The 27,827-nt window shown below is 38.3% G+C and overlaps 1 long non-coding RNA gene across 2 annotated transcripts; it reads left to right on the top strand.

Annotated features, from left to right (window-relative positions):
- Nucleotides 1-10,303: 10,303 nt before the first annotated feature.
- LOC145507248 (uncharacterized) lies at nucleotides 10,304-21,238 on the top strand. 2 transcript variants are annotated; one of them, XR_014054722.1, is made up of 3 exons: nucleotides 10,304-12,078; nucleotides 12,336-12,468; nucleotides 19,850-21,238. It is a non-coding gene; the product is annotated as an uncharacterized LOC145507248 (long non-coding RNA). The 2 variants fall into 2 exon arrangements; XR_014054721.1 differs by lacking the exon at nucleotides 19,850-21,238 and having other exon boundaries at nucleotides 10,588-12,078; nucleotides 12,336-13,167.
- Nucleotides 21,239-27,827: the final 6,589 nt, after the last annotated feature.

The following is a 27,827-nucleotide window of genomic DNA, read 5'->3' as shown; positions in this document are numbered from 1 at the left end:
GTCTCATTCCTTATGCCTACTTATAGCTTGACTCTAGACTGCCTGAACTTCAAAACCTTTACTGTGCAGGAACAATCAACTCTTAAGGCAATGTTTGCAAAGAAATTACCAACTAACAAGGAAACTTCACTTTAAGATTTAACTTCTAAAAGTAGCATCGACATATATACACTACCATGTGTAAAACAGATAGGTGGTAAGAAGTTGCCTGGCACTCTGTGACAACCTAGAAGAGTGGGATGGGGGAGGGAAGGAGATTCAAGAGGGAGGTGATAAATGTATAATTATGGCTGATTTGCATTGTTGTATGGCAGAAACCAACACAACACTGTAAAGCAATTTTCCTCCAATTAAGAAATAAATTAAAAAAGATTTAACTTCTCAAAATAAAACCATGAGGTTTACATACTGACCATCAAAACAAATCCTAATTCAAGTTATGTCTCCTCAGAGAGCAGCGGTGATGGTCACATAGAAGAACAAGCCCTCCTGTTTTGCACTGAAAGCTCATGGATTTGAAGGGGAGGAGAAAAGGCAGATTGAGTCAACAGCATGTAACACTGATAACCAGGAAGTTCCTTGCTCCCTTTTCAGCTAAGTAAATGAGTCACTGTCGTAATCTTGACTAAGCCACTTAAGTTCCAAGGACTCAACTTCCTTCTGTCTAATAACAATGACTTAATACTAAGAAATCCTGAAAACATGAGAAAAGACAATGTCTTTTTTATGATTACTAGCAGCTAACAATAACAGATGACTAAGGAAAAAGAAGGGAAAAAGATCTACAAAACAAACGTAATTCATTCTTCATTATAGTATCTCTACCACTAAGCTACTAACATTATCTCTAGAAATGATTTTTTTGAGGTATTTCAGCATGAGTGCTGGAACAGTTCATTCAAGAGCTAGGATTCAATTTTTTCTACACAAACAGGTTTCCAGACTATGGCTCTTGGTCTAGGTAAGAGTAAGTGTGTCAGTGTCTTTTTTGAATTTCTATATGTATATTCATGAATTTGTGTTCTAATCTGCTAGTATAACTAAAGAACTCTCACCAAATTTAACAAAAGTTTCACCTTCAGTTCAGGAAGAATTACCTCACTTATTAGGATTCAGATTAGTGACTAGAAAGAATGAGGGCTTCTGGCGGGTCTTTTCCATACTAAAAAAGTAGATTTTAAAATTTATTTTATTATTATTCTTAATAAGCAAATAAAAAAGGAAAGTGTAACACAAGGGTTAAGTATGTAGATTTTAGAACCTGTAACCTGGCTTAAATCCTGGTTTTGTTTACTAGCTGTAGGTGGAGGGAGAGCTATTTAATCACTCTGTCTCAGACTTCTCATTTGCAAAATGGGAGCAGTGAAGCCTCATCCATGCATACTGCTGTGATAGTTAAAGAAGAAAAATACCTGTACAAAACATTACACATAAAGTGGATATACATATAGCATGAGTTTAATTTTTTTCACCTACTGTTCAGCTACTCAACGCTTCTAACAAACTCTTTAGAAAGAAGAGGTTTCTCAAATTCTTCACAATTAGCCACCAAGTTTAGAGTAGGTATCACTTCAGAGTTTTGCTTTTCCTTGGGAACATATCAATTTCATATCAAATCCTATAGCTTACCTCAATGTACTATTTCATATCCTCAAAATATTAAAATGTTCAGTTATTCTGAAGAGATTAGTATTTGTACACCAGACAGCAAAATGGAGATCATTGTTGTGGCAAATAATATCTTGTAATCTAAAAGTTTAGCAAAGCAGAAATGTCTAGGAAAAATAAGAATAAGAAAAGTAGAGCAACTAATCCTTACCTTTTTAGCCTCAGAGTATAAATAATCGAGTCGTGTAATTACATGGCACTTTATGCTTTGCATAGTAAAAAATAAAACAAAAGGCACTTGTAACAAACACAGTTCTCTGAGAGCCAATGGCATGCCTCCATGTCTGTCTCATTTCCTAAGCCAGAACTTGAGAAATCAGGTGACTTGGCCAAGAAAAACAAATAACATGTATATTCATGGAAAGCCCATAAACCAGCACTGACAAGTAACTTGAAAACTCAAGCAAGAGTCTACTGCCCTTTTATTGTGTCTGCGTCTTGCTTCTATTGCCTTTTATTGCCTCTATTGATGGCAATAGAAACAGTGATCGTGGTAAGGTAAAAGAGAGATAGCTAAAGCTGACTGGGTACTGAGTCCTGTCACACGGCATTGCAGGTCAATGAGAAAAGCAGAATTTGACTTGACCTTTTAGGAACCTTCACTGTAACTTAACTTTGGTCTCTCTCTTAATTGAATTATGGATCTAAGGTCAGTTTTATCTTTACAATATTCTTCATGAACATTTTTATTAAACAAGTATTCATTGTTGTTGCTGCTGTTATTGTCACTCTGCTAATTAGTTCAATAAAAATGGCCACATCCAAATGGTCAAGGACAGAGCACTGGGGGGCATGGCCAAGGTGGTGGAACAGGAAGACCCTGAGTTTACCTCCTCCCATGGGGATGCCAAAATCACAAATATTTATAGAACAACTCGGTGAGAAGTTTCAGAAGACTAGGAGAAAAGATCTTCTACAACTAAAGGTACAAACAAGATGGGCAGGAGGGGTCAAGATGTGGAATAGCACAGAGCAACTAAGCCCAGGTGCCACAACTGGAGAATCCAAGCACTGTAGCGAGAAGATCCTGCATGCTGCAACTAAGACCCAAGACAGCAAAAGTTTAAAAAAAAATGTGGTACAGTTAAAACCAATACCCATAGGTGGGTGACGCACAAGTGGGAGGATAATTAAAACTGCTGAGATTCTCCCCAAGAAGTGAGGGGTCTGGGCCCCACATCAGGATCCCCCGGACACAAGCACTAATTTGAAAGGAGACTGGGTAAGACCCACTAGCTGATATTGCAGAGACTCTCGGAGAGGCAAGAGGTGACGGGAGCACAGCTTGGGTCATTCTTGGAGGCTTGTTCTACCATGTGGACATTGGTGCTGGCAGGCTCCATTTTGAAATTCTCCCTCTAGCATAAGCACCAGGACTCAGCGTGCCCACGAGCCCATCCATACCAGTTACTGGGACACCTAAGGCCAAGCAACCTGCTAGGCAGAGCCACAGCCCCACCCAGCAGCAGGCCTCGCCCGCATGACCCCCTGAGCCAGCAGCACCCCGGAGCCAAGCCTTGTCTATCAGAGAGCCCGTGACCTAGCCCGCACAGCAGTTCATGGCAGCAGCCTCAGGACCGCCTCACCTACCAGTGGGTGAGCACCAGCCCCAGGAGTCCATGGATTCCAGGCTCTCCCACCAGTGAGTCAAACACCAACTAAGGGATACCCCAAGGTCCTGCAGCCAGAGACTCCAGTACCTGGCTTCATGCATGAGTGAGCTGGCACTAGCCCTGTGTCTCGCAGGGTCTCAGCTGCCCACCAATTATAGGCTGGCACCAGATCCAGGATCCATAAGCCACACAGCCAGAGATCTTAGGACCTGAGTCTGCCCAACAGTGGGCCGGTGCTAGTCCAAGCACTCAGGCCACCTGCCTGCAGGCAGGCCCCAGTCCTAGGGACACACTGGACTCTAGCACTGACCACCAGCACACCAATATCAGCTTTGAGACAAGTTAGTCCCCTCACCCAGTTGTCCCAGGATCTGGCCCCACCCACCAGTGGGCCAACAAAGGGTCGGTTATCCCCAGGACTTTCGAGACCCAGGAACCTAGCTCCACCTACCAAGGAGGGCACTAGCCCAGATCTCCTGGAATCTAGCCCCACGCGTCAGCAGGATCTCCTGGAATCTAGTGCCATGCATCAGCAGGCTAAGACAAGCTTTGGGACACTCTGGATACTGCAGCTGTTGTGTCAGGAAATAGCCCAACACACCAGCAGGTCGACGCTAGATCTGGGACCACTGGCCTCGCAGCGAGTCACTCCAGAACCAAGCTCTGCTCACCCCTGGCCCAGCACCAGCCCTGCGATCCTTCAGGGCCCAACCACCAGCAGCTGTGTGACCACACCCTGCCCACCAGTGGACAGCAACCTCCACACTAGGCAGGATTTTGTAACCAACTGGACCAGAGACCAGCCACGCCTACCAGATCACCCATGGTAGCCAGGTCACCACAACAGAAGGACCCATGCAGTTCAAACAGGAGGCATCCCTTGAATATACAGCTCTGGTGAACAGAGGGGAGCAGGCTGCTGGGATGCACAGAACATCTACAAAAGACCACTTCCCTAAGGATGGAAAATGTAACCAACCTACCAAATAGACAGAAATTTAAACAAGCAAAATTGGAAAAATATGTTCCTTTTTTTGAAACATATTTCTTTGTTCCCTCTTAATGAAGAATTAGAAATATAAAGAAGAACCAAACAGAGCTTAAGAATACAACTGAAATGAAAAATATACTAGAAGGAATCAATAGTAGATTAGATAATACAGAGGAACGGATAAGCAAGCTGAAAGACAAAGTAGTAGAAATTACTGAATCAATAAAGAGAAATGAGGAAAATTTAAGAGGCCTCTGTGACAACATTAAACATACTAACATTTGCATTACTGGGGTCCCGAAGGAAAAGAGAGAAAGAAAGGGACAGACAACAAATTTGAAGATACAATAGCTGAAAACTTCACTAACCCGGGAGAGGAAACAGATATTCAGGTCCAGGAAGCACAGAGAGTCCAAACTAAAAGAGGACTATCCCAGTACATACTGTAATTAGAATGGCAATAATTAAAAATAGAGAAAATTAAAAGCAACAAGGAAAAGCAACAAGTTACATACAAGGTGATTCCCATAAGTCTATCAGCTGACTTCAGCAGAAATCATGCAGACCAGAAAAGACTGACAGAACATATTTAAAGCAGTGAAAGGGAAAGCCTATAACCAAGAATGCTCTACCTGGCAAAGTTTTCACTCAGGTTTGATGGAGAGATCAAAAGGTTTATAGACAAGCAAAGCTAAAAGACCAGCACTACAAGACCAGCTTTCCAAGAAATGTTAAAGGGACTTATCTAAGTGAAAGAGAAAAAGCCACATCTAGAAACATGAAAATTATGAAAGGAAATATCAGATTGGCAAAGGCAAATACATAGTAGAGGTAGTAAATCAACCACTTAATAAAGTTAGAAGACAAAAGTAACGAAACCATTTATATCTACATTAAGTAGTTAAGGGATACATGTTACAAAAGATGTAAAATATGATGTCAAAAACAGTAATTGTAGGAAGGGCAGAGAAAATTTAGGATTGTTAAAATGTGTTTAAAACCAAGAGATCAGCAACTTGAAATAATTAAGCAAACATATATGTTTGTGAAAAGCAAAGGAGAAAAGGAAAGATGTACCCATTTGAATGCAGAGTTCCAAAGAATAGCAAGGAGAGATAAGAAAGCCTTCCTCAGCGATCAATGCAAAGAAATAGAAGAAAACAACAGAATGGGAAAGACTAGAGATCTCGTTAAAAAAATTAGAGATACCAAGGGAACATTTCATGCAAAGGTGGGCTCAATAAAGGACAGAAATGGTATGGACCTAACAGAAGCAGAAGATATTAAAAAGAAGTGGCAAGAATACATAGAAGAACCGTACAAAAAAGGTCTTCATGACCCAGATAATCACGATGGTGTGATCACTCACACTCACCTAGAGCGCCAGAAATCCTGGAATGTGAAGTCAAGTGGGCCTTAGGAAGCATCACTATGAACAAAGCTAGTGGAGGTGATGAAATTCCAGTTGAGCTATTTCAAATCCTAAAAGATGATGCTGTGAAAGTGCTGGACTCAATATGTCAGCAAATTTGGAAAACTCAGCAGTGGAAAAGGTCAGTTTTAATTCTAATCCCAAAGAAAGGCAATGCCAAAGAATGCTCAAACTACCACACAATTGCACTCAACTCACACGCTAGTAAAGTAATGGTCAAAATTCTCCAAGCCAGGCTTCAGCAATAAGTGAACCGTGAACTTCTAGATGTTCAAGCTGGTTTTAGAAAAGGTAGAGGAACCAGAGATCAAATTGCCAACATTTGCTGGATCATTGAAAAAGCGAGAGAGTTCCAGAAAAACATCTATTTCTGCTTTATTGACTATGCCAAAGCCTTTGACTGTGTGGATCACAGTAAACTGTGGAAAATTCTGAAAGAGATGGGAATACCAGACCACCTGACCTGCCTCTTGAGAAATCTGTATGCAGATCAGGAAGTAACCATTAGAACTGGACATGGAACAACAGACTGGTTCCAAATAGGAAAAGGAATACATCAAGGCTGTATATAGTCACCCTGTTTATTTAACTTATATGCAGAGTACATCATGAGAAACGCTGGGCTGGAGGAAGCACAAGCTGGAATCAAGATTGCTGGGAGAAACATCAATAACCTCAGATATGCAGATGACACTACCCTTATAGCAGAAAGTGAAAGGGAACTAAAGAGCCTCTTGAAAAAGTGAACGTGGAGAGTGAAAAAGTTGGCTTAAAGCTCAACATTCAGAAAACTAAGATCATGGCATCCGGTCCCATCACTTCATGGCGAATAGATGGGGAAACAGTGGAAACAGTGGCTGACTTTATTTTGGGGGGCTCCAAAATCAATGCAGATGGTGATTGCAGCCATGAAATTAAAAGACACTTACTCCTTGGAAGGAAAGTTATGACCAACCTAGACAGCATATTAAAAAGCAGAGACATTATTTTGTCAACAAAGGTCCGTCTAGTCCAGGCTATGGTTTTTCCAGTGGTCCTGTATGGATGTGAGAGTTGGACTACAAGGAAAGCTGAGTGCCGAAGAATTGATGCTTTTGAACTGTGGTGTTGGAGAGGACTCTTGAGAGTCCCTTGGACTTCAAGGAGATCCAACCAGTCCATTCTAAAGGAGATCAGTCCTGGGTGTTCATTGGAAGGACTGATGTTGAAGCTGAAACTCCAATACTTTGGCCACCTGAAGTGAAGAGCTGACTCATTTGAAAAGACCCTGATGCTGGGAAAGATTGAGGGTAGGAGGAGAAGGGGACAACAGAGGATGAGATGGTTGGATGGCATCACTGACTCAATGGACATGGGTTTGGATAGACTCCGGCAGTTGGTGATGGACACAGAGGCCTGGCGTGCTGCAGTTCATGGGGTCGCAAAGAGTCAGACATGACTGAGCGACTGAACTGGAACTGGATATATATAGCTAGATATAAATCTCGCAGTAATCACAAACCAAAAATCTAAAACAGATACACAGAAAAAAGCAAGCAATCCAAACATAACTCTCAAGAAAATCATTAAATCACTAGGGAAGAGAAAAAAAGAAAGAAAGGCAAAGCTATTAACAAAATGTCAGTAAGTACATAAGTAGCAATAATGACTTTAAAAGCAAATGAATGAAAGTGCCAATCAAAAGGCAGAGTGAAAAAAGAAAAAAGACAGTGGCTGAATGGATATAAAAACAAGACTCATACGTATGCTATCTACAAGAGACTAACTTCATATATGAAGATACATACACATTGAAAGTGAGCAGATGGAAAAAGACATCCGACGCAAATGGAAATGTAAAGAAAGCTAGAGTAGCAATACTTATATGAGACAAAAGAGACTTTAAGACCAAAATTGTAACAAAAGACAAAGAAGGGCATTTGCTGTTGCTATTTAGCTGCTAAATCTGCTAAATCATGTCCAACTCTTTAACGGTGCTGTGGATTGTAGTCTGCCAGGCTCCTCTGTTCATAGGATCTTCCAGGCAAGATTACTGGAGTGAGTTGCCATTTCCCTCTCCAGGGGATTTTCCTAACCCAGGGATAGCACCCTGGTCTCCTGCACTGCAGGTGAATTCTTTACTGCCGAGCCACTGGGGACGCCTCTGCATTATATGTATATGAATACACAAATACTTTTCAGTGGAAATCTACTAGAGAAAAGATTTTTAAAGCTGTTGGAACATGCAATGGTAGCTATAATATGAATTCAGAAGAGCAAACAACCACTTCCTATCATTCAGGAAGAATGGGCCATCTTATTCTACTGAATAAGATGACAAAGTATAGCTATAGTTAAACCAAATGAGCTGGCTTTAGTTCCAAAATTAATTCTTCTGGGAGACCATTAAAATCCACATTTGAAAAATATCCTTAATGTTTCTACTTCTTTGGCTTTGATTCCTCAGAGGAAAAAATTGGATCTAAGACCTAACAGCAAATATGTCCAGCTAGTTCTAAATGTGTAGGATCTGAACAACTTAATTTTAGTCCAGAACTTAGCTTATCCAGTTCACCTGGATGTTTACTGTCCTTACTAGAGACATATTTCAGAGACAGTCTGAAATGATCAGTCAACCAACTTCTTTAACCTCCTAACCTTCCTAAACTATCAAATGGGTAAAATTATAATACTTAATTCACAGAATTATTGTGGCAATATTACATTAATATATATCTTCCAATTTAAATATAAATTTAAAAATATATGGTAAAGTGTCTTGAAAAACATGAAATTCTTTACAAATAAACACATTTTCAGGTTTTTTTCATCAGACTAGTATAAGCCAGCAAAGCACTCTTCCTCAGCCCCATTTTGTGCATTAGATTCCTTGGGAAGTGTTTTGATAACTAGCAGGTTAGTTGTTGCAAGTTGTTGCAAGTACACTGGATCAAATGTAAAAAGACACATTAGCAAGAATTAGGTCCAACAACTTAAAACATCACTCATAAAGGAGCAAAAAATAATTTCAGCACAAAAAAAGAAAAAAAGCTATTTCTGCTGTATAACCTAAAATCTAAATTACAGATTAACATAAACATGTTTTCTGGTGAATATGGCAGAATATTTATCTTGAATAGAAAAATAAATTTTACTTTCTCCTCCAAGCATTCTGAATCCTTGTTTTCTTAATATACTAATTAATGTCAACAGATAACACAGATTGAAAAGGAAACTGAGGCAGGAGTATTTAGCAGCTCACCTCCAGTGGTCAGTGACATTACTCAACTGATGATACCAATGCAAAATCCTTGCTGTCCATCCGCACATTAAGTAAGGACTTTCACCATTTCTTCAATTGACTGTCCTTAATTTGGTGTAATTTGACCTTGGAATTCATGCATATGATCCTTGGTAAAGAATGTAAAACAGGCAGCTTACAATGAACGTGTATAAGGTCTCATTAGACTTACAGCTTTTATTGGAGATTTCTGTCCTACAGAATTTTTCTCTGGCAAGAGGGAAAAGGAGTTAGGGCAAGAGGCGAATTTCTCAGTGTCAACTTTGCCTCCCATAGCCCACCTGGACCCATCCTTACAAAAATAAAGTGATCCTGCTTCATCCTCGGATTGCTCTATACAAACTCAAAGCTCGCCTCCTCTGGGAAGCCCCTTTCTAAAACCTCAGGACTGTCAGATGACTCCCCTTTGGGTCTCAGAGTACCGTGTGCTTATCGTTTGTATCATTTATGTCTCTTTTGGTATCAAAATGCCAGAAAACACAAATCACCCAGTTTATGTAAGGAAAAAAAACATTTTCTTCAGCAAAGTATGCATTTCTAGAACTGTAATAGTATGTAGCATTTACACATTCAACAAATATTTATTGAGCCTCCACAATATGCCAGCCTTTATTTCACTAGCTGTTAGAGCTAATGCTTAAAACAGAAGTGAGTAAGACTTTCATTCCCATCTGCAGGTGGGATTGAGAATCAGTCTCATAGTATAAGCTTGGGCTCTTCCATGCCCATCAAGTTACAATCGTTTCCCTTAACCACCATGGTTTTTATCCACTCAGTGATTAACCACCCTAATAATCATTAGGTTTCTCTCTTCTACTAGTTCCCCAAGTCCCTTGCTATGGCTAGGACTCTGTCCTGCACCCTAGTCTATTTGGTAAGAAATGAGCCCTTCCTTATTTCTCCATAGTCTCCATCTCCTGGAGTCTATATTTAGCACTAACTTGATGATTACCTGAATCATGATGCCTCTACCCATTTAACTTCAAGCACAGCCACTGTCCATTCTCTACAGCGACTATTTCAACTTCAATTATTATTTTTTTATGGACTTACCTAAATCCATAAATCAGTAGAGCTTATTCATTGGTTTTAGATAAGGGAAAGAATTCCTTTTTCTGTCACCAAGATTGGGTTTTGTCTTATGTTTTAAGGTACCAGTGATCAACTTCCTTTATTTTTAAACCTCCTAGGACACCATTGCCACCTCCCTCTCAATAGGTCCCCTCCCCTTTATATCTGCACGTATTCAAAATTATCTGCAGCTACATCCATTGTTTCCTTCCTTCCTCCTTCCATTATGGAAAAGCCTCCATTTTCTGGGGAAAAAAAAAAAAATCCCTTCAACCTAGGTTCTGGATTCCATTCTTATCCACTGTCTCTTCGAATCCTCTGAAGCACAATTTTCATCTGAATGTATAAGTTCTTATAAATCTGACATTTTTTTTCATATAGTACCTAAAAAATCCTCTACAGTAGCTGAAAAGATGACAAAGCAATGTTCCCAAAAATGTTTCTTATAAAGCAGTGTTTCTTAGCTCAGCACTGTTGACATTCAGGGTGGGATAACACTGGGAGGTGGGAGGCTCCTGTGGATTAGAGGGTGGTTATCAGCATCTCTGGCCACTACTCATCAGATGCCAGTAGCACCCCTAGTCATGATAATCAAACATTTCTCCAGACATTGCCAAAAGCCCCCTCGGGGGCTAAATTACCCGTTTTTGAGAACTACTATTACAAATAATCAGAAAAGAAAATGCAGGACTTGAGAGCAAGATCAGGAGTTTATATTTCTGGATTCAGAATCAATCTGAGTTGTGTTTTAGAGTGTGAACACCATTAATGATAAAACTTTGTTAAAATATATTGTATAGTGAAATTGTGCTAAAGTATCAAATGATAAAAAATTCAGCTAAGAGTCCAAGATAAAGTTATGAGTGCTAATAAATTGCAGGTCAAGAATAAAAATATCTTCATTTTGAAAGATAATGATTAAGAATTTGATTTTCTCTATAGGTCATTGCAATAGGAAGCTTTTTTTTTTTTTTAAAGGAAGACTGCAAAAATCCATTGAAGTGATAAATTCATTGTTCTGATAAAAATAATTATTTCTTTTTCTGGTTTGTAGAAAATGAAGTCACAGATTAAGAAGTTAGGACATTACATGGAACAACAGAATGGTTCAAAATTGGGAAAGGAGTATGTCAAGACCGTATATTGTCACCCTGCTTATTTAACCTATATGCGGAGTACATCATGCAAAACGCTGGGCTGGATTGACTCACAAGCTGGAATCAAGATTACCTGGAGAAATATCAACAACCTCAGATATGCAGATGATACCACTCTAATGGTAGAAAGCAAAGAGGAACTAAAGAGCCTCTTGATGAGGGTGAAAGAGGAGAGTGAAAAAGCTGGCTTGAAACCCAACATTCAAAAAACTAAGATCATGGCATCCAGTCCCATCACTTCATGGCAAATAGATGGGGAAACAATGGAAACAGTGACAGAGTTTATTTTCTTGGGCTCCAGAATCACTGTGGATGGTGACTGCAGCCATGAAATTAAAAGATGCTTGCTCCTTGAGAGGAAAACTATGACAAACTTAGACAGTGTATTAAAAAGCAGAGATATCATTTTGCTGACAACGGTCCGTATAGTCAAAGCTGTGGTTTTTCCAGAGTCATGTATAGATGTGAGAGTTGGACCATTCAGAAGGCTTAGGGCCAAAGAACTAATGCTTTTGAACTGTGGTGCTGGAGAAGACTATTGACAGTCCCCTGGACATGCGCAAGGAGATCAAACCAGTCAATCCTAAAGGAAATCAACCTTGAATATTCATTGGAAGGACTGATGCTGAAGCTGAAGCTCCAATATTTTGGCCACCTGATGCAAAGAACTGACTCACTGGAAAAGACCCGGAGTGAAGGCAAAAGGAGAAGGGAAAGGAGAATGAGACAGTTATGTAGCATCACTGACTCAGTGGTCATGAATTTGAGCAAACTCTGGAAGACAGTGAAGGACAGGAAGTCTGGCGTGCTGCAGTCCATGGGGTTGCAGAGCTGGACATGACTTAGTGACTGAACGACTAAAGAAGGTAAAGACTCTTTTAAATAGTAAAGATGAAACAGCATATATTTTAATTTTAAATGTTTCATTACTGAGTTGCCTTGTTTAATTTACTTAAACATTCTAGTACTTAGTACTTGCTGTGCATGATAATCAATATGTTAAATACCTTAGTTGTCACTTGTATTAGAACTTAGGCAAAAGATCACTAAACATACATATAAATCATCTATTTTTTGAGAAAATTCAATTTACTGTTCTTTTAATTCATTCTCTTTTCAACAGAAACATGTTGTGGTTAAGAATAAAACTATAGGCAAGACTTCCCTGGTGACACAGTGGATGAGAATCCACCTGCCAAGGCAGGGGATAGGGGTTCAACCCCTGGTGCAGGAGAATTCCACGTGCCATGGAGCAAGTAAGTCCGTGCGCCACAACTACTGAGTCCACGAGCCACAACTACCGAAGCCTGCACATCTTAGAGCCTATACCCCACAACAATAGAAACCACTGAAATGAGAAAGCTGGTGCACTGCAAGGAAGAGCAGCCCCCAATTTCCACAACTAGAGAAAGCCCACACAAAGCAATAAAGACCTAGCATAGCCAAAAATAAAAAGTAAATTAAAAATGTTAAAAATGTGCATGCTTTTTAAGAAAAAAAAAAGATTAGAGGTAAACTGTGGGGGTTTGAATGTCAGGCTCCCTTACATGCCACTGTGTAACCTTGGCAAAGTAAGTCACCTTTTCTTTGCCTACACCACAGGATTAGATTAAATAAAACGTGGATAAATAAAACTACCTAGTGTGTCTGTAGTTATCAGAATCATCATCAACAAGCAGCCCTGCTTCCTAGCTACTGCACAGAGGCTAACTAACAAGAGTCCGTCAAGAGCAAGGCTTCTGATCCTGGCCAGGCCTTGAACCATGAGTGATAATCAACCAGTCATGTCTTTTCTTCTTAGTGTGCATCTAGGGCTCACTAGTATCTGCTTCTGGTGTGATTCTGAAAATCTCAGAGGACCTTGCTGATAGTTACCAACTACACAGATCATCAATAAGAAAGGAATTATCTAGGAATTAGCACAGTCTTCAAATAACATAAGCTAATATTTTTTCCTTAAGAAAGTAACATAAGAAAATGTGCATTGTAAAAACATATATATAGGTAGAAAAAACAAATATAATATTGGTCTCACCGATTCATTTCATATTATTTAATATCTACTATGCATAATGAGTGATTTGGATGGGTGTTAGAGAACAATACAAAGATGAATCTAATAGAATGTCTATCTTTAAGCAGTAGAGACAAATAAAAAACACATTAAAAATCCCACATATGGGACTTCCCTGGTAGTCCAGTGGTTAAGAGTCTGCCTTGCAATGCAGGGGACATGGGCCCGATCCCTGGTAGGGGAACTAAGATACCGCATGCCACAGGGCAACGAGGCCCACATGCCACAAATACCGAAACATGCTCACTTCAGAGCCTGTGTGCCACAACTCAAGAATCTGTGCACAAAGAAAGATCCCACACGATACAAGGAAGAAGATCTCATGCGCCACAACTAAGGCCCAACACAGCCAAAATTAATAACAATAATAATAACCCCACATACATTAGATTGCAAATTCCATATCAGAATTATGAACTAAGTGCTCTGACAACACAGAAGAGAAAGAGAAAATTAAACAAAATATAGGAAAATGAAAGATTTTCTTGGCTTGGGGGAATCACACTATCTATAGACGGAGCAAGGAGGGGTGGACTTCCTGCTATCCTTGGCTATGCTCCCTCACTCTCCCAAGCTGTAACAACCATAGTTTTGGTACAAAAGATATGTTAAGTATAACAAATAGCTGATCCTTTCATCAAAAAATCCACAGACAACAAATCCTGGAGAGGGTGTGGAGAGAAGGGAACCCTCCTGCACTGTTGGTGGGAATGTAAATTGGTACAGCCACTACGGAGAAGAGCATGGAAGTTCTTTAAAAAACTAAAAATAGCTACCATAGGACTCTGCAATCCCACTCCTGGCTATATACCCGAAGAAAAAAGTGGCCCCAAAAGATACATGTACCCCAGTGTTCATTGCAGCAGTGTTTACAATAGTCAAGACATGGAAACAACCTAAATGTCCATCAACAGAGGAATAGATAAAGAAAATGTAGCATGTGTGTGTATATATATATATATATATATATATATATATATATATACACACACACACACAGACACACACACACACACACACACACAACGGAATATTGAATTTTCAAACTACCACACAATTGTACACATTTCACAAGATAGCAAAGTAATGCTCACAATCCTTCAAGCTAGGCTTCAACAGTATGTGAACCAACAACTTCAGATGTACAAAATGGATTTAGAAAAGGCTGAGGAACCAGAGATTAAACTGCCAACATTCGTTGGATCATAGAAAAAGCAAGAGAATTCCAGAAAAACATCTACTTCTGCTTCATTGGCTATGCTAAAGCTTTTGACTATGTGGATCACAACAAACTGTGGAAAATTCTTAGACATGGGAATACCAGACCACCTTACCTGTCTCCTGAGAAACCTGTATGTAGGTCAAGAAGCAACGATTTGAACCAGACGTGGAACAATGACTGGTTCAAAATTGGGAAAGGAGTATGACAAGGCTGTATTTTGTCACGGTGCTTATTTAACTTATATGCAGAGTACATGGTGCCAAATGCTGGGCTAGATGAAGTCCAAACTGGAATCAAGATTGCCGGGAAAAATATCAACAACCTCAGATATATAGATGATACCACTTTATGGAAGAAAGTGAAGAGGAACTAATGAGCCTCTTGGTGAAGGTGAAAGAGGAGAGTGAACAAGCTGGCTTAAAACTCAACATTCAAAAAGGTAAGATCATGGCATCTGGTCCCATCACTTTATGGCAAATAGACAGGGAAACAATGGAAACAGTGACAGATTTTATTTTCTTGGGCTCCAAAATCACTGTGGACAGTGACTGCAGCCATGAAATTTAAAGACGCTTGCTCTTTGAAGAAAAGCTATGATTAACCTAGACAGCGTATTAAAAAGCAAAGATATTACTTTCCTGACAAAGGTCTATATAGTCAAAGCTATCGTTTTTCCAGTGGTCATGTATGGATGTGAGAGGTGGACTATAAAGAAGGCTGTTCAGTTCAGTTTAGTCTCTCAGTTGTGTCTGACTCTTTGTGCCCCCATGGACTGCAGCACACCAGGCTTCCCTGTCCATCACTAACTCCTGGAGTTTGCTCAAACTCATGTCCATTGAGTCAGTGATGCCATTCAACCGTCTCATCCTCTGTTGTCCCCTTCTCTACCTGTCTTCAATCTTTCCCAGCAGCAGGGTCTTTTCCAATGAGTCAGTTCTTCGCATCAGGTGACCAAACCAATGGAGCTTCAGCTTCAGCATCAGTCCTTCCAATGAATATTCAGGACTGATTTCCTTTAAAGAAGGGTGAGTGCTGAAGAATTGATGCTTTTGAATTGTGGTATTGGAGAAGACTCTTGATAGTCCCTTGGACTGCAAGGAGATCAAATCAGTCAATCCTAAAGAAATCAACTCTGGATATTCATTAGAAGAACTGATGCTGAAGCTGAAGCTCCATTGGTTTGGCCACCTGATGTGGAGAGCCAACTCATTAGAAAAGACCTTGATGCTGGGAAAGATTGAAGGCAGGAGGACAAGGGGATGGCAGAGGATGAGATGGTTGGATGGCATCACCGACTTAATGGACATGAGTTTGAGCAAGCTCCAGGAGATGGTGAAGGACAAGGAAGCCTGGTGTGCTTCAGTCCATGGGGCTGCAAAGAGTTGGGTATGACTGACCAACTGAACAACAACAAAATTATTCAGCTATTAAAAAGAATGAAATAAGGCCATTTGCAGCAACATGGATGGACCTAGAGAGTGTCATACTGAGTGAAGTAAGAAGACAGAGAAGGAGAAATATCATATGACATCCCTTATATGTGGAGTATAAAAAAGAAATGATGTAAATTAACTTACTTACAAAACATAAAGAGACTCAGAAAACAAACTCATAGTTGCAGGCGAGGAAGGGATAGTTAAGGACTTCAGGAAGGTCATGTATATACAGTGCTATATTTAAAACGGATAACTAATAAAAACCTATTTTATAGCACATGGAACTCTACTCAATGTTATGTGCCTGCTTGGATGTGGGGGATTTGGGGAAGAATGGTTATATGTATATGTATGGGTGAGTCATTTCATTGTTCATCTGAAACATCACAATATTATTAATCAGCTATACCCCAATACAAAATGTTTTTGGTATTAAAAAATTAAAATATAATAAATAATAAATAAGTAGTAGCCCATAGGAATAAGAAATCACAAAAGAGAGCATGGCTGAAAAGCATACATGAAAAAGAGGATCACCCAATTCATGATACAAAGTAAAGGAATGTGTGGAGTGATTGTAGATATGGAAACCATAGCACCAAATTAAAAAGCCACTGTCGACTCACATTTCCATATGCTGCAATTGCCCACCACTGTCTATATGAACGAATGTGGCCCGAAACTCAGGGCCCAAGGTTTTATATCTTGTAAGACCATTCTGATTATGACTGGATTGTCATATGACTAGAAATAACCTTGTTGTAATTGGAGTAAAAAATAAATAGGCAGACTTTATATGACTTCATTAAATAGCCTTTCCTTCATTTTTGGTCTGCTTCTCCATAGACAGAATTCAACTCAAGGATGAAAACCAGCATATGTTTCCATAGCATGACCACTAACCAGAAGATATATTTTTAAGGCCTTTGGGAGCACAGTGATTACACTTTTTTTTTTTTTTCAGAAAGAGTAAATCAGCAAGAAAGAAGCTGTCCTGAGTTTTTAGCTACCACCTCCCCTTCCATTCCCTTATTTGCTTTTCTATATATCTTATTTATAAATCTTCTCCTGCAGTTATTTCTAATATTTATAATAAACTCAGAACATAACCATTATTCTTACATTTGGAGTAAGCTCCAGAAGAGTACTATGCCTACATGGGATCATCCTCTAAGCAGAAACTTTGAGAAGATGGCTCTAGAATGTTCTAAAACACTGTTGTTTTATTATTGTGTGTAACAGAGCAAATTGATTAACCTCCAAAGTGTTTTGTGAATTTAAACAAACAAACAAACAAAAAACAGAAAGGATAAACTGTACTAGGCTATGATATTGTCACAATTATTTCAAGACTGATCTCAGTGAATAATAACAGTGGGAGATCAGTTTCTAAAATAGTTTTAAATCAAATCAAACAACATTTTTCAATTCTTTTCAGAAACACTTTAAATTCATTTAAGAAAAAAATTTTAAAGATCAACAGGCAGGTAAAGAGGATGGCCTAATTTCTAATATATTCATTTTGAAGAAATGCAGTTTCTAAAACCAGATTGGTAAGATTGGATCTTATAGTAAGAAAGAGAGGAAAGAAGAAGAGGGAAGGAAATAATCTAATAACTCTTCACTTGAAATTCAGTTTGGGTATTAAATACAGTACTAATAGTAAATGTTTACCTTAGTTTGCACTTTTATATGATTCAGTAAAAAAAAAAAATCTATTTCAAAAAAAATGTCTCATTTTGCCCCATGTCTCTTCTACCTTGCACAGGCACTATTGGAATTACTGTTCATGAAATTAAGAAGATGGACTGGTGGAAAAAACATTGGACAGTCCTAAATTCTTGTCCCAACTTCTTTATTTCATGCAACCTTGAGTAAATAAACTCATTGAACCTCATTTTCTCACTTGAAAATGGAGACAAAAATTACTTGTAAGGTTGTTGTTTGTGACTATCAAATGAGATAACCTATGTAAAGTACTTTAAACAAATTTAAGTGTAGTTTATTTACAATATTGTGTCAGTTTCAAGTGTACAGCATAGTGATTCAGTATTTTTGCAGATTAAACTCCATTCCAGGTTATTATAAGATAATGAGCATAATTTCCTGTGCTATACAGTATATCTTTCTTGCTTATCTATTTTATATGTAATTGTATCTATTAATCCCATACCCCTAATTTGTCCCTCCTCTGCTTCCCTTTCCCCTTTGGTAACCATGGGTGTGTTATCTATGCCTGTGAGAGTGAGCATTCTTGTCTTGTTCCTGAATTTAGTGAAAAGGCTTTCAGCTTTTCACCACTGAGTACTATGTTGGCTGTAGGTTTTTAGTAAATGGCCTTTATGATGTTGCAGTTTAAGAGTGTAATGAATTTGTGTATCCTTTACTAAAGATATAGAATGAGGCACCAGTTATATATAAATATATATACTACTGAATATATTCAAACTATTTAAAAATACTTCAGTATACCGTATCATGATTTTTTAACCAGTTATTTTAAAGTAACTAAATATACACTAGAGCTTTAGTGTTGAATGCATAGTCAAATTCTGAGTCAAACTGGTGCTTACTAAGGCAAACTACTTAATCTGTTTCTCAATTCGCTAACCTATAAAATGCTATATAATAATAGTATCTACTTCATGAGGCTGTTTTGCAAATTAAATTCATTAAAATATGCAAATAGTACCTAGAACAATTACTGTCACACAACAGATATTCAAAAGTATTCTTCTAAGAAAAATAAGAATCTGAAAAGATATGTGAATCAGCTGGCACCTTTATCATTAGAAGAAGTGGGTCTTTTCATAATCAGACCGCATGATTTATTTACCATTTCAGAAAAATAAAATAAAACCTTGGAAATGTACTCATTTGTCTTAAAATCCACTCATCTATTGCATCTAAGAAGAAAAAAAATCATTAAAACCTGAAAGACGGTCTATTTTTCTGTAGCTTTCTTAAGATACAAAAAAATATAATCAATATGACTCAGCAATGAGAGAACATAGCCAACCGTCATATTCCAGGCTTCCATTTCCCTTTGGTGGCTAACATCTGGGTCTGTAATGCTTTATTATAAGAACAAGGAAGCAACGGTTAGGACATTAAACGAGAAATGTGTCTTCAAACTACCTAGCTGAGAGATTCGAAATAATCTACTATGCCCGGAAAAGAGTAAGAGAGTCTCATGGTCATAAGGACACAACAGAGCCATCTTGAGAAACAATCACAGGTCTGCTGTTTGTCTTATCTTCTTACATTTCTAAACAACCGTGAACTAAATTTCAAAACTGACTGCGATATCAGCTATTTTTTCTATTGAAAACTCTAGTCCTTTTGCATCATTTTGATCCATGGACCAAAACACAGAGCAGCTACCTTCTCAATGGTAGTAAAGTAACAAAGACTTTTTTTCTTCACAGAAGAGTGTCACACAACTACATTTTTCATCATTTTAAGACCAAAATTGTTTTATTTTCCTAAATAATTTGAATACTAACATACTAATTATGCTTCAGGTATTACTTTTAGTGCCCTTCATAAACTATTTCATTCTCACAGCAACTTTATGGGTTAAGACTGATATTAATTCTATTTTACAGATGAGGAACCTGAGCCTCATAGAGGTTAAGTAACTTGCTCATGGGGATATACTCAGCCAGTGTTAAAGCTAGGATTTTAAATCAAGTAGTCTAGAGCTTCATGAGAGTTCACATTTTTAATCACTTTGCTACAGAGTCCTTAAATAATTATAACGCTCAAGGTCAAACAGTATTTCATTCCTCTTCAACATTTTCCTCTTTCTTTTTCCTATATTTGAATACCTTACCACCATCCCCTCCAACTATATCTAATCAGTCACCAAATCTTATTAACTTTTCCATCTTTATCTTTTTCAGGAGGTCTATACTCATATAGGGGCTTCCCAGGTGGCACCAGTGGTAAAGAATCCGCTTGCCAATGCAGGAGACATAAGAGATGTGGGTTCAGTCCCCAGGTCAGGAAGATTCCCTGGAGAAAGGTATGGCAACTCACTCCATTATTCTTGTCTAGAGAATCTCATGGACAGAGGAGCCTGGCAGGTTACAGTCCATAGGGTCACAGAGTCGGACACAACTAAGGTGACTTAGCATGCACACACATACTTATATACATCTGCCCAACAAAATTTTCCACTTAAATATCCCACATGTACCTTCAATTCATCATAACTCAGGAGTCTCTTAGTCATGTATTTCCTTTTACAGTGAATAACACTATTATCCTCTCATTTGAGAGAAAAAGGAGTAACTTGACAGACATCAGAAGTTAGATAATTTCTGCTCCTTTGACTATCTACCTGCCAACCACATTTGTGCTTCATACACACAGATACACACACATACACGTGCATACAAACACACACAAATACCACTCCACTCATCTGACCAAATCACTAATGCCTGAAATTAGTGACCAGATCACTAATTCTCACCTAAACTATCACAAGTGTCTCTTTATTGATTTTCGTGACTGCTTCTAATTTCACTCCACATCACCTCAATCTAACTTCTGTACTGCTGCAGGATGGCCTTCATGGTGTGAACATTTGCTGTCTTTCTTCTGCTTGCATTTTCATAATAGATTATAAGATAAATTCTTAACACTCTCACAAACAGTATACGACTTCAGAATCTGCCTACCCACTCAGATTAATTTTCCAATTAATTTGAGTTTCCTATATTTGGAGTATCAATTCTCTGGGACTCCCATAAGCCCTACAAACTTCACTTTAAATGCTGCTTCCTTCATGAAGATGCCTTGTCTCTTGAAGGCATGTTTAGATACTACTGCTCGCCTTTTTGTTTTTTGTTTTTTTAACATATCTCTTATCATAACTACTGTATTGCTACTTGGGCTGTTCATATGACTATCTTCTCCGCTAGGGTTTGGGGAGGCAAATATAAAATTAGAAAAGTTTTTAATTTTTAAAATTAGAAGTTTTTAAATGTGATACACTGATACTGCAGACACTTCAGAAAATTCAAGAATGTCTAAGAAAGTAAAATTATTTTTATTTCTTCCACAAAGAAGATACCATTATTTTTTTCATATACATATACATGCATACACACACAAACACAAATATTACATATTTTTTATTTGCCTTACAACATTCATGGTTTAGTTTGTTTTTTTCCTACCAGCCTAGCAGAGGGCTCACAGCTAGCATATACAAAATAGTCAGTAGATATTTACTGAGTAAATGAATGATTCTAAATCTATGCCCCTTTCCTTCATTTCCCCAACTACTGTCTTATAATCATTCTGAGATATGCTAATTAAATCTTCAATTGCATTCATTGCCTCCAGTTTCTTTTCGCTTGAATTCATCCTCCACATTGCTGCCATGGTTAAAATGTAAAAGAAAAATCTTGCCACATTACTGCCATATTTATGAATCCTTTGATGTCTTTTATTTCCCATGAAATAAAAAGTAATTCTTTATCAATCAAAACTTTCCACAATTTAGTCCTAATCTACTTTTCTGATCCTTCTTCTGTTATTTTTACTTCCCATATTGGCCTCAATCTAAGTCACACTAGACCATTCACAGCTCTCAAAGACATAACATGGAGTCTCACTCTTGTGCCTTGACTCAGGCACTTTTGTCTAGAATATCTTTCCCTAGTCTTCCTCATCAGGCAAATATTTGATTCATCCTTCAAAGACAATCTTTTTTTTTTTTTTTTTTAAAAAAAGCTCTTCTGTGAAGTCTTCTTCAATGCTACCTCCATTTTTATAGCCAAATAACGTGCTCTCTCAGCTGTTTCCAGAGAAGTAGTTCCCAGAACTAAAAGTACAAAACTGCATTCTCTGACCTCCACTCATGCACTCATGGAGGTTCAGATTTGCTAAGTCTGGAGTGGAGACAGGAACCTATTGTTTCAAAAACACACACTACATCCCAAACCAAACAATGTGATTTCAGAGACAAACTAAACTCTGGGTTGCTAAGTGATAAATATTATTCTTAAATCATGACTCAGAATCATGCTAGAAATAGAAGCAGAGCATGTTGGGACCCATGCTTTCATGTATAAGCAAAGTCAATCATCGATTTTCATAGGTTTCGAAATCCAGGCTCTTATTTCAAACTGTTCAAACTACCAGAGAAAAGAGGGATTGAAAACAAAGTGAAGCAAAGGCATACAACTATTAAATATTAAAAAAGAAAAAGAAAAAGGAAAGGACATGAAGCCAAACAAAAGTGAGGAGATGAAGAAGCACAATGAAACTAGTTATGAGAAAATATGGTCCAAGGAGCCATCAAAGGCCCTGGCTCATTCAAATCCTAGAATGGTGTTACTGGCTCTAACAGGTCACTTAACACAAAATTCTTGAGATTTTCCTCATTCACAAAGACATGTAACTCCTTTTGAAGATTTCAGTTCAAAACAACTCTACGTAAAACCTACCCGCCTTCTCTCTTGGATACAAGATACTTATTCACTAAGCAAGTACCCAGAGAGGAAAAGTAGTTTTAGAGATAGAAGGGCTGTTAGAAGATCATCTAGATCACACTTCTTAACCTTTTTCACAACATACTGAACATGGAAAATTATGATTGTCTGGCACACTGAGATAAAAAGAAGAGATTATCTACTAGGAACTCAGTGTTTGGCAAGGAGTTCACGCTGCTGCAGGCAACACGTGGAGGTCACAGAGATGAAGATCTCCCACATAACCTATCTCTCGGTAACTCACTTGAGAATACATACTAGATAAACCAATGGATCATAGAAATGAGGAAAAAAATCAAGCCTCAAAGGGTTGCTTAACACCAGAGAAGTTCACAAAGTCACTTAGTGGGAGAGTGAGGACTGGGTTTTCACAGGCCTCATATGAACAGTAATTCTAATCTGCATGCCATTCAGAATTCACTAATTCTGAGCACTGATGGTGTCATTTTAAATGATATACCAATTCACTGAGGCCTCTGGCATTGGCAAGAGAAAAGAAAATGACAAGACAACCATGTCTCTCACAAACATCTGTGCCATTTTTATACTGTATTTAAATGCTACTTGAAAAAATAAAAGAGAAATTCATTCAAAATTCTCTAAATTAATTGAAAAGTTGCTAGATAAAATACTAACGACCCTTTCTAAATGAACGGAAGAGGCTGTCAGGGGAGCAGAAGTGTGAGCGTAGGGAAGGAGGTGAGAATGGAAGGAGCTGGGTGCCCTGGGAGAACCTACATACACAGGCCGTCTAGAGCTGTGCATCTGCCCAAAGCAGAGAGCTCCATTGATAACCGTCCAGTCTAAGAGTCATGCTCAGGAAAAGCCATTTGCAAGGAAGAGGTCACAAGAAACAAGTGAATAAATAACCATTCACAGACTTAAGCAGGAAAGAAAACTGTCTGGAAGAGCCCAGGGGTGCGGGGTGGGAGGGGGAGGACTCTTGAGAATCTGTAGCTACTGGAAGGTTCAGAGATGGGTTTAGGATCAAAATTTACTGTTTACCTGGTAAAGAATATCATAAACTAAAAAATTTCATTGCTGGACCAGTTTAAACTGGACCCAGGTCTGAAATGTCTTCATATCTATGGCGGAAAGAAACACAAATCCTCCTTGGAGGAATGAATTTTAAAAGTTCAGAAGGTTGTGGTTTACTGTAAATAGAAGTTCATGTTAAAAGAAACATAACAAGACACATGAGAAACTAAGCCACCATAAGCGAGTGTCACATAAATTATAAAGAACAGGAACTTGGGTATTAAAAATGCACAAATGCAAGGAATACATTAGAAAATAAATTAAGCATATTTATACATTTAAAGATGGGCTTCCCTAGTGGCTCAAGAAGTTTTAAGATGGGGGAGGGAGGTTAAAAATATGACTAATCAGCAAGAGATTTAGGCAGAATTAGAGGAAGTGATCTCCCAGAAATAAAAATATTATAATTAAAAGTAAATATTCAATGTTAAACAGAAGATAGTTACAATGGAGGAGACAACTAATAAAATGGAAGATTTTTATGTAAAATGAGAAATTACACAGAATAAAGCAATCAAGATGAAAAGGTAAAAAAAAATTTTAAATTAATTAAAGAGAGAAGGAGAATAAAGTTCAAAATACATATAGTCAGAATTTCAGAACCAGGAAAATTTAACCAAGAGAAAGTATTATAGCTATAATAAATATCAGACAAAGTATTTTTTAAAGAAAAAATATCACCAATAAAGAAGGGAACTCTATAAAAATAACAGGACATAATCAAAAGGATATCACATTTCTAAACTTACACTGTTTACTATCATAGCCTCAAAATAACTATAAAGAGAAAGTAACATGCCCATCAACGTTGTGGGAAATTTCTAACTCATATCTCTTGGTCATTAATACTTCAAGCAGATAAGAAAGCCAATCAGATTGCAACCAGTAGATAAATAAGCCCTATAGATCTAATGCACAGTATACTGAGTTTAGACAACAGTATTGTATTATAAACACTAAACTTGCTAAGAGACTAGATTTTAATTATTCCTATCACAAAAAAAGAAGTGATAATATGTGATATGATAAAGGTGCTAATATCACTACAATGACAATCAAATTATATAAATGAATCAAATTAACATATTGTACACCTTTAACCTATACAATGTTATATGTCAAATATATTTCACTAAAAAATAAAGTGAAAAAAGAGTTTATTAAAAAAAAACCCAATAAGAATGTAGATAATTTGAACAGTAAAATTAACAAATTTGATTTCATTTATGTATACAGCCTGTGTTCACTAATTGGAAAATATACATTATTTTTAAACACACACAGAACATTTACAAAAATTGACTGTATCTCAGATTTTCTAAAGATATCATACAGAACACATTTGTTTATCATAATATAAATATATCAAAAATTATGGCAGGGATTCTGATTTTTCTATCTATCCTGGACATAAGAGTTAGATGTCATTTCCAGCCTCTGGTAAATTTAGAAGGCTTGGCTCCGTCTTATGGAATGTGAGCAAAAGTGCTGCATGAGGACTTCCCTGGTGGTCCAGAGGATAAGACCCCTTGCTCCCAATGCAGGGGGCCTGGATTCGATCCCTAGTCAAGGAACTAGATACCACCTGTTGCAACTAAGAGTTTTTCCACATGCTAAAACTAAGACTCAGCACAGCCAAATAAATAAGTGTGTGTGTGTGTGTGTGTGTGTGTGTGTGTGTATTTTTTAAAGCATTGCCTGTACTGTCAGGCCTGAACACACAAATATCCTATGCAGTTCCACAGCACTGCTTCCTCTTCTTCAAAAACGTACGGAGCTGCACGTTGAGAAAGCTGGCAACATAGAAGGGAAGAAGTTTATTCTCTGTCTTATAAGGAAACATTTTGGTTGGACTTCAAATGAACAAGCAACAAACTTGTATTGTGTTAAGCCCTGTGAGATCTGGAATTATCTGTTACTGCTGATGGCTTATTATGAGGACACAGAAGTTAAAAATAAAATAAGAGCTAAAAATAATTATCTCTGTTTGCAACCTTTTAAACGCAATTCTGGTAATTCAAGAGTTGAAGAGGAGAATACAGTAAAAAAAAATTAGATACTGGAATTAAAAAATAAATAAATCCCCAAAAGTTGGAACAGCAAAATAATACAGAAAATAAGAAAATAGAAACAAACATATAACAGAGGAAAAACAAAATGAATGCTGACCTTTGAAAAGACAAATCAAACTAACCAACCTCTAGAAAGGTTAATCCACGGCAAAAGAGGTAAGGTAAAAACTAACAACACTACGAATAAAAAGGGGGAACGCTGTAGATATAGATATGAGACACTGACTGTTTTATTTCTGGACTAAATTTTCAGGGGTGTTTGTATAATAAAAAGCATTGGAAAGTATAATGTCTCCTTCTGGAGCAAAGAGCATTCATATTTACTGAGCAGTATAAAAGATTCAGGCTCTCTAAACTTAGGGATCCTCTTCCATAATGCATCCCGTGCATACTCAGGCATTCATCTGAGTATCTGAGACCATCCATGTTGCCCCCATGGACTTGTAGACAGGAGAACAGATGTGAATATGAAGCTCAGGCTGCTTTCTGTGCCTTAAGTAAAGTCTTTTAACTCTGATTCAGGAGTTCATGTCTTCTAGCATTCATGAAACAGTGGTAAGCTAACTTACTAGCTTAAAACATGTTGATATCCCAGAACTCACAGTTCTTGACATTGACAAAAAGCTTTTAATATGTATGTGGAAGATCCAAGATGAGTTAAGATTTTCTTTTTTTTTTTTTTTAATAAATTTATTTATTTTAGTTGGGGGCTAATTACAATATTGTAGTGGTTTTTGCCATACATTGACATGAATCAGCCATGGGTTTACATGTGTTCCCCATCCTGAACCCTCCTCCCACCTCCCTCCCCATCCCACCCCTCTGGGTCATCCCATTGCCCCAGCACTGAGCATTTGTCTCATAGAAGAAAAACAGAGGATACTTCTTTCCCTGCCAGACATAGATTCATTATGTTAGGTAGTTAGAATAGGAAAAAGGAGTCCAAAGTGGAGGTGGCTAAAAGAAAGGGAGAAGGCTTCAAAAATGGAACAAAAGAAAATCCGAAAACCTCTGGTGAAACAAACAACCCTCCTGGGTAGCCCAATTTACACAGGGCAGGCTCAGGAGGAGGAGACAAAACATATAAAAAGAAGGGCAAGATTGAGCTCTCTTCTTTTTTTTGGGTCAGCCCACCCTCATGCCTTGAGGATGTACTATACTTTGCTTGCCAAATAAAACTGAGTTGTAACACTGGTCCGCCATTTCAAATCTTTGCTGTGGTGAGACAGAACCGAGGAAATTACACACCACCTTGACATATCTGGTGCCATTAGGCGGATTTAACCTGGTTGAAGCAACCTCAGCTCAGCCCCAGTGAGGCGGAGACCAAGCACAGCACAAGTGCAGCACGGTGAATGCTCACGCTGTGGAAGCTGAAGGCAAAGGAAACCCAGCACAATGAAAGTGATGAGAAGCCCAGCAAGCTGGAAATTAGGACAGCAAAAACAAACTCAGCAGAAAGCTCACACAGCTCAGTCTCAGATTCCAGAAGACCTCCAGTTTAGGTAGGAAGTCCTCACCTCTATGGCTGGAAGGACATATGGCTACAAAATCTTAATTCCTTTACAATCTCTCATTTCTTGTTTCCTGGAACCCCCTGCGAAGTGAGCAGTAGGTGCAATTGAGGAACTCTGGCAGGGGCTACTCCCCAGTGTGTGCTGAAGGCTCCACTATCTGCTGTGCCTTAGTAGCTGTGGCCCAAGTGGGTGAGGGTTTTTCCATCCTTAATCTTCTTTCTGCCAAGGATCAGGCCAATGAAAACTGTGAGCACAGGTCAGGTATTTAACAGTTTTTCTGATAGGTTATGAAGGGGGTTCCTTGGCATATTCTTCCCACTGCTTTTTCCTCTCATCCTTCAGCTCCTCTCTCCATCTATGCCACTGTTTACAAAGTATTGGGCAGGTAATCATCTTTCCATTAGTGAAAGGTGTGCCTGAAACTGTTTACCTAAGATTGGGACTCAAACCCACATGGCAGGGACTCTGTGCTGTGCTTAGTCATTCAGTCGTGTCCGACCGAGACTTGAGCCTGGCCAAAACACACAGTGCCTGGTTTTAGGACCTAATGAAGCTCAGGTTCTTAATTTCTCATTGCAAAAAAAAAAATTCAGTGAGAGACACAGCGATAAGTAAGAGGGAGATTTGTTTGGATTCAGAGAGAAGCACACTCCACAGGGTGTGGTGTGAAATGTGGCCGAAATTAGCTTTTTATGGGCTGGGTAAAAACAAAGATATACCCATTTGAATGCAGAGTTCCAAAAGAAT

This window comes from Giraffa tippelskirchi, chromosome 1 (assembly GCF_054371585.1).
Source record: "Giraffa tippelskirchi isolate mGirTip1 chromosome 1, T2T-mGirTip1v1.2.pri, whole genome shotgun sequence".
Taxonomy (NCBI): domain Eukaryota; kingdom Metazoa; phylum Chordata; class Mammalia; order Artiodactyla; family Giraffidae; genus Giraffa; species Giraffa tippelskirchi.
Note: the sequence above shows the minus strand (reverse complement) of the source record. Positions and strands in the feature narration are given on the sequence as shown.